Raw genomic sequence first — 7,703 nt, 5'->3', positions numbered from 1 at the left:
GGGGGTGACGGGGCCCCCCGTGCGCAGCCCCGCCCGCCGCCCCTCTGCCCAGCCTCCCTCGCAGGAAGGCCCTTGGGGTGCTGGCCCCGAGGCAGGCCCTGTGGAGGCCCGGGGGCTGTCCCTGCCCTTGGGGGCCATGCATTGGGCCCAGCTGCTGGGCCTTCAATTCATCTGCACGGTCAGCCTATGGCAATAAAGGCATTTCTACTGTGGCCGTTGGTTGGGTTGTGGTGATGCCAGAGGTGAAAGACAGGCCTTTGGTTCCCTCTGCGTGAACTTGGCAGAGGCGTAAGGAGCCTGGAACAATTATGTAAAGCCATACAAATTGCATTCCTGTATTGTGGGGGATGCAGTCCTGTAAACTGGGCCCCACGATTTAAAAAGGAAGTTAAGGTACTTGACTGCGTCCCGAGGAGGGCAGCAAAGCTGGGGAAGGGGCTGGAAGGCCTGTCCTGTGAGGAGTGGCTGCGGACACAGGGTTTGTCTGTAGTTTGGAGAGAAGGAGGCTGAGTGGGGACCTCCCTGCTCTCTACAGCTTCCTAAGGAGGGGAGGTGGAGAGGAGGTGCTGAGCTTTTCTCCCTGGTCAGCCCTGACATGGTCAGGCGGTTGGACTAAACGGTCATTGTAGGTCCCTTCCAACGGAACTGTGCTGTCCTCTTTCATCTCCTCTGGTCTAGCCAACTTCACTTACATAATACTTCTGTTTGATTCATAAGATAAATGAATATTTGTCCTGCAGAGCTTGGTGCCACTGAAATGGCTATAAATTGACAAGAAGTCTGAATGCGGCAACTAAAACTGTAGATCCGTTTAGGGCAGAGTGAAGAGATACATTGATAGTCCTCCTAAACTCTAGTAAAGTGGCAATGAATATTTGGAAACCATTTTCCTTCTGTGTGGTGAGGGCCAGCAGCGATCTTCTTTGAATCACTAGCATTAGATTAGGGCGTAGGAATAAAAGAAGGAGAGTAGGCTATTGGCATGAGTAGATTTTTTTTTTTTTTTTTTCCTTCAAATCCTATGAATACTTTTGGCGTGAAATTTTTTAGTTTTTTGAGGTTTCGCAGTGAATGGTTATTTGTTACTAGGTGAGGTGTTTGACTTCCGAGTTGTATTTTCAGGTGGGAATGGTGGGTCCACTTGGTCAGACCTATAACTGTGACTGATTTTGGAATAATCTTGTGTTTTGTATGGTACTGTAGTTAATTCATTAGTATCCAAAAGCTACGAAACTTATCCACAGATTTAGGCTATAACGTGAGTGTAATTCTTCAAAAAACTGTCTTTTTTGCTAATGTCTTTTCAGTGGCCTGATGCTCTGTCAATCATGTTTTAGAACTTCCAACTGTCTCTTGTGAGACAGGCATTTTGCAAGGCAGAATTTATGTATGTGACCTTGATGGTGCTGCAACAAAGTGCTAAAGGATTTGTGGTAGTTATGGTTGAGTTCTGTTGTTTTGATTTGGGTTTTTTTTGGAACGCTTTGTTCATTCTGTTTATATTGTAGAATATACCTGAAGAGAGATCTTGCTAATTATAAAATAAATAAAAGCTTGATATTTTTTTGTTCATTACATTTATACTGACATTTTATATTTGAATTTTGAAGTATGAGGCTGCAAAGCTACGTTTGGGTTTGATTGGCTTGGCTTGTTGCAACCTCGCTCAGCGTGTAGTTGTGAAATTCCTTTAAATAGATGTTTGATGCTGACAGGAAGAACAAGTTCATACTGACATCATAAAATGTTGTCACTTTCTTTTGCCCTTTTTCTTTAGATTGAGTTTTGTAAGTGGGTTTTTCTTTTTCTTCTGTCAACTTTGGGGGTTGGTTTTTTTTGTTAGTTTCTTAAAGGAATCAGATGGTATTCCATATGTAAATGCTTGAATCCCTGTCAGTTTGCAAAACTTCTAAACCTTAAGCAACTGTACTGTGTTGCTAAAGTATTAGGAGGCTTGAGTTTCAAATCTCGTCTAAGAGGACCATGGTCAGAATCAAAATAACTTGATTTTGTTGCATGCTCTTGTGGTTGATTCATGATAGATTCTGCTCTGGAGACTTTGTAGTAAGGTAGAACTTGTCACAGACGGTTATGTGGGACTGGTTGTTTTCTTTAAAAGGAAGATCTAGACCAGGATGTTCCGAGATGTTATAGCCAATAATTGTTGAAGTAAGCTATGAGACGGAATGAATAGTTCTCGACTTAATATTATTGCTTGTTGATATATGTGATCTCTGTGTAGGTCCCTTCCAAATCCCCTCCACCAACTGGCAACAGAAGCAGGACATCTTCGTTTACAGATCAGAATGATGAAGGCACTTTGACACCAGACAAAGAGGTCAGCTGATAACTGCTTTTCTGTATTTTTCACCTTTAACTTTAAAAAAAAAAAATTCTAACAGTGTGTCCTTGATTAACTGGTTTTTTATTTCCTCAATCTCACTATTTTCCGTGCATTTATAGATATGAATAGTCTGATTTCTAGATTAAATACTGAAGTGTTTGATGTTAGTAAAATAGACTTTTAAGCTGTAGTGGTTAACCCCTGATCAGGAAACCTTTCAATTCCTTCTTCAGGTCTTGAAAATCTTACCCCTGAACTGAACTCAGTGAGGCAGTGGGACAGAAGTTACATTCAGAGAGATGTAACTTTGTTTCTTATGCCTCTTTTGGTTGAAAGTTGGGGGAATCCAGTTAACTGCACAGGTAACTTGAGGTGCATGAGCCTAAAGGCTTAAACTGAGCCCTTGTGAATGTTTCAAATCATACCAGTAATAATTATCAAATTTAAATACATTCCTCCCCCACAAAAAAAAGAAAAAGAAAAAAACCAAACAACAAATGAAACTGAGTCTAAATTATCAATCATGAAATATCATTAAAATCACTATAAGGGTGATGGATAACCATGACTTGCATAATAGAGCAAACAGAGGAGATAATCCACACTCATCTTTTTTCATAGTGAGTATTATGGCTTTTTTAAAGTGACTTGATTAAAAAAGAGAAAACAAACAAACGCCCTGACTTAGACTGAAAATAGGCTGGTGGAGTAAAGCAGGGAACTTCCATGATTCGTGAACTTTGTCAGAGGAAATGTTGAGTTCCTAGCCAGAAGATTCAGTTGCTGGGTTTTGCTACAAAAAAAAAAAGTGTTTTCTTGCAGTGGGACAATCTGCCTTAATTTTTAACACCACATTTCTTCAGAAGATGATCAGCTATACCTGAAATTTGTCTTAGAATCCATTATGCATGCTACCAGCGATTACAGCTTGGCAGCTTTCTTCCTGCAATGATAATAGAGATGAAAGGAAGAGTACCTCATTATTTTGTTTTGTGTTTTGGAAATGCAGTATTGATTTTTCTAATAAATGCTTATTTTCTCTACTGTTACATATATATATGTATGTATGTAATGACTTCCCTTTGTCCCTGGAGAGGTTTTCTGTTAACTGATGCTCCAAAATGTCAGCAAGCAGTGTCACCCAGGATAAATTAAGTGTTTCAGTAAGGAGAATTTGCTGTTCTTTTGTTGGCTTGTTTGGGTTTTTTCCCCCTAGGAAAAACAACCTGTGTTTCTGTTTTTAATGCAGGATATAGAAATGGCATATTGCCACATGAGAACTACCACTGTGGCCTAGAAGGAATGAGTTGGTGCTGAGACTTGGTGTCATCAGTAAACAGTGCAAACACAAAGATTCCCCCCCTTTTTTTTATTTTATTATGTATATCCATTGTAGAATGTGCTAGAGGTTAAAGGACTGATTTGGCAAAGTTTTTCAGACTTATTAAGCAGCAAAAGCTTAGTGGAATATGAAATACTGAAGCCATGAGATGCAGTGATGTTCTTCTGTGTGACTGATTCATGGTTTTTTGTCTGTCATTAACTTGGTGCTGCCTACGCAAAAGGAAGAACTCTTCCTCTCTCTTTTCAGTGAGAAATAAAGGGAAAGATTAAGCTGTAACATTCATCCCTTTTATTATACAAGTACCGACTGCTTTTCTGCTCAAATAATATAACTTACACATTGAGTGAAAGGCAGAATACTTTTTCTTAACTTTTATTTATTTTTGAGGATGTCTGCTTTTATTCCAGATCAGAAAAAGGTGATCCTGAAGGCTTATCTTCTTTTTCAGTTTTATCAATTGATTTGGTAAAAAATACTAGCTCCCTTAACAATTCAGGTAACATATTTAAAAAATACATACGTTTCCAAATGTTGTTGGGTGCTACTGATATGTCACTTAGTTTGTATCAATGCGTTCTGTAGTGTTCATCATTTCTATGGAGAGTTACATTTTGTCTTGTACTGCTTCATTAGATATATGTTGCCCCCCAGCAGACTGTTTTTTCAGACTGCTTTTCCAGACAAACTGGAGAAGCAAAGAATCCCCCATAGGACATGCCAAGTTCTATTGGAAGAACATTGTGCTCTAAATACAGTGGTTACACTGGAATGATTAGAGAGGCAGAAGCAGAAATAAGATTAAGAATGGAAACAGGGTACTAAAGTGACCTCAGTTATCCTCGGGCTTAAGGAGCTGCTATAAGAATTTTACTTGTGAAACATATCCTGTAATTAGAAATTCAGAAAGCAGTGAAGCTGCTAAGGGAATGAAAATCTCTTCTTTTTTTGTAAGGACTGGTTTTACATCAAATGGAAAATTTTACTAAAATAAAGATAAATTTAAATGATCAAGACATGAAATCTCCAAATGTTTCTCTTAAGTGTTAACACAGTGATTAAAAGCAGATTGTCTTTGAAATTTGTTTGTTGGATTAGATTTTCATGAAATTCAGTTTAGTGGCAGTATTACTATGCTTAAAAAAGATGCAGATACTATATACTATCTCTGAAAATATATGCCCTGATTATATAGGTGCATTAGGTCTTTTGGGGAGCTTTTTTTTGCAGTGTTCTCATTTGATCAGGCAGATGTTTTATGTATAGGTGTCAGTGGCATTACAGTGAACTGAAGTTGGACAACATTTAATACACTGAAAATGTTTGGGTTTTGAAGAGTATCATATGCTAAAACATTCTTGCATTACATGAATAATTGCTAACCCTTTTGGTACTGAAAGCTAAACAAAATTACAGTATTTCATAGTTCTCTTGTATGTTCTCTGTCCTCCCTCCGGGCTATTATGTTTCAGTATGTCTTTAATAGATCATGTTTTAGGATTTTTAGTGCTGTAATATCAAAGTTGCAAGTACTGCACATGAGAGCTTTGGTTTAAACTCAGAATGTTTTTAGAATAAAACCAATTTTGGAGTGAATTACAGTTGTAAACGGCAGGATTATACTGTTGAAAGAATTATAATAAACAGTACAGGCAAACATTCATGCTTTTTATAGTCTGCAATGATAAGTTTTTTTTTATTTTTCCAAATTCCAAAACATTCTCAGTTTAAAAAAAAAAAACAACTTGTATGCTCCATTCATGGAATACTAGGTAAGTTTCTTTTTCATGCCCTCCTTCTTCAGCTTCTATTTTAGTGGAGCTGTGGGTCTCCAGAGACAGCGTTACAGAGAAGCTTGTGATTTTTTTTTTGGTGTATAAGGAATAAGAAGTCTTGTCTAGTTATGTATTCTGTTCTTGCAAGTAGGCCATAAAATATGACTACAGTGTGAGGTAAAAGCATATATTGGTACTTCCATAGAACTTCTTCAGACAATTTGCATATCAGATGCTTTCTGAGTTGGTGTTGGTGCCGTTTGAACCAGCCCTGGATGATTAAAATGTGCTTATGTAGTGCTTCCAGTCTTTCCTAGGGAAGAATAATGTTTGGTTTTCAAACTGTTAAACTGTGGTGGCTCTTGAACATAGTTTGAGGTGAAATACATCAGTCATATTCAGTATAGTTCCTAGAAGTTCAAAATTTTCTTTCTGTTCTATAATTTACTTGTTTACAAGTCAGACCCACCTGCAGAAGATAACAAAGCTAGTTCAGAGACATCAACTGAGGGGAAACAGCTGATAGCTTGCTGTGGATGACCTATCAGTCACGCAGATCCAAATATCACTCACATCCTCATGAGTGTTGTGGAAGTGACAGCAGAGCACAATATATATAGCTGCTCTTAGAGCTAAAGATAAACTAGCCAAGGTACTTTTCAGTCTCACTTTAGTGCTATATAATGACTGTGTTTTTAAATTAATTGAAATGTTTTTCTAGCATGGGCTTTTAATAAAGCGGGTCAAGTAAAGCAGAAATAATATTCCTTTGATATCTTTGTTAATGCCGCATCTTCCCTGTATTTATATATTTAATTTTAAGTACTTCTAAATAGACGTTGCCATGCAAAGATGGTAGTGGTTCAGCTATGTCTATTTTTTTGCTTTCTGACGTTCAAATTTAAAACTAAATTTTGGAGGCTGCATAACCTAGTTTGTTTCTAAAGCCTGGATTTCACAACTCCTGATGCATACACCAGCATGTTTTAGATTGCTCATCGGAATGAAAAACAGACCAGAAAAGAGTTGTGTTTGATTTCTGTACTACCTTTTTCTGAAAATGCAGTTCTGTACTCTTAGATTCTGGGGCTTTTTTTAACTGCAGAGAGAAACCTTGAACTTCCAGCTCTTCAGTTTCTCCTATTCCCTGATAACTGTAGGGATGAGACATAATCTTTTATGTTGCAAATTGCACAAAGCTTCTATAAAGAAATAAATATTGATGTAAATCAGCAAATTACTGGATTATTCAAAAGTTTTTTCTGGCATTCAAAACTTGGACAATCAACCAAGTTTATTTATTTATTTTACTGTGCGGAATTGTCAGTAAGAACTGAAACTCTAAACCTTTAGCCTATTAGCTGACATCCCCCAGCTTCTTGAACTACATGAGCAAATACTGGCTTAGACAAGCTTTACAGTCTGATCCCTTTCCCTCTGTCTTACTGTGCTTGTATACAACATAGCAAAATTGTCCATGTACAATTATAGAAGCTTTTAAACATTAACATACTAGAAATTTACATACAACCTGATGTCCTTTGCTAACAAAATGTATGAATTCTCAAATTTGCTTGATACCAGGTTAATCTGAAATTATTTTTTTTTTTCTGAAAGGGAATATTGACTTCCTTTGGCAATCAAACATGTATTATATGTATGTAACATGCATTGATTCAGCAACTGCCATCTCCAGAGCAATGAGACTCAGGTCAAACTCTAATCCCTGTTAAATTCTGTTTTTTGTTTCTAGGGATCTAGGGATCACATGTACTTTGGCCTTTGCACTCGACTCATCAGAATCTTAGCAAAGGAAGATTTGAGCATGGTAATTCTTCAGAGGGAGGAGGAATAGCAAGAATAGTATGAACACAGTTGGTTCTGGAGTTCAGAAGTCCATAAAGAACAAGCAAGGCTACTTAACTTAGGCCAAACTTGAGGGCTACAAAAACTTCAGAATTTTGGAAATATAAAGGTTATTTAAAAAATAACTTTATTTATTGTTCTTTGATAATACTGAAGGAAACATAGCATCATCTGGTGTCTGGCTTCATCACCTAATTTGCCTCATTTGTAACTTTTTCTCCAAGATAGAAATGTTTGTTCATTAGTAAGATTTTACTTGGGAGGAAAAAAGAATAATAGGAGTTAAATATTGTGACAAAAGATTAGCAATATTATAGCCTAATTTGCTGCCTGAGATTAAGGTCGGTATGGGGTAGGGAGTTAATTTACCCTGGAG

At 37.4% G+C, this 7,703-nt stretch overlaps 1 protein-coding gene across 6 annotated transcripts in view; it reads left to right on the top strand.

Annotated features, from left to right (window-relative positions):
• The first annotated feature begins 2,237 nt into the window (after window positions 1-2,237).
• GOLGA4 (golgin A4) overlaps window positions 2,238-7,703 on the top strand; it is a 62,740-nt gene continuing 57,274 nt past the window's right edge. For 5 of the 6 annotated variants that reach the window (XM_035898183.1, XM_035898172.1, XM_035898179.1 and 2 more), the window contains exon 1: window positions 2,238-2,338. The gene's annotated coding sequence lies outside the window, so the exon portion shown is untranslated. The remainder of the gene's footprint in view (window positions 2,339-7,703) is intronic. The other variant, XM_035898192.1, reaches the window with a different exon arrangement.

The sequence above is a fragment of the Egretta garzetta genome, unplaced genomic scaffold, assembly GCF_000687185.1.
Source record: "Egretta garzetta isolate BGI_Z169 unplaced genomic scaffold, ASM68718v1 scaffold670, whole genome shotgun sequence".
In the NCBI taxonomy this organism is placed as follows: domain Eukaryota; kingdom Metazoa; phylum Chordata; class Aves; order Pelecaniformes; family Ardeidae; genus Egretta; species Egretta garzetta.
This window is presented reverse-complemented; position numbering and strand designations above follow the sequence as displayed.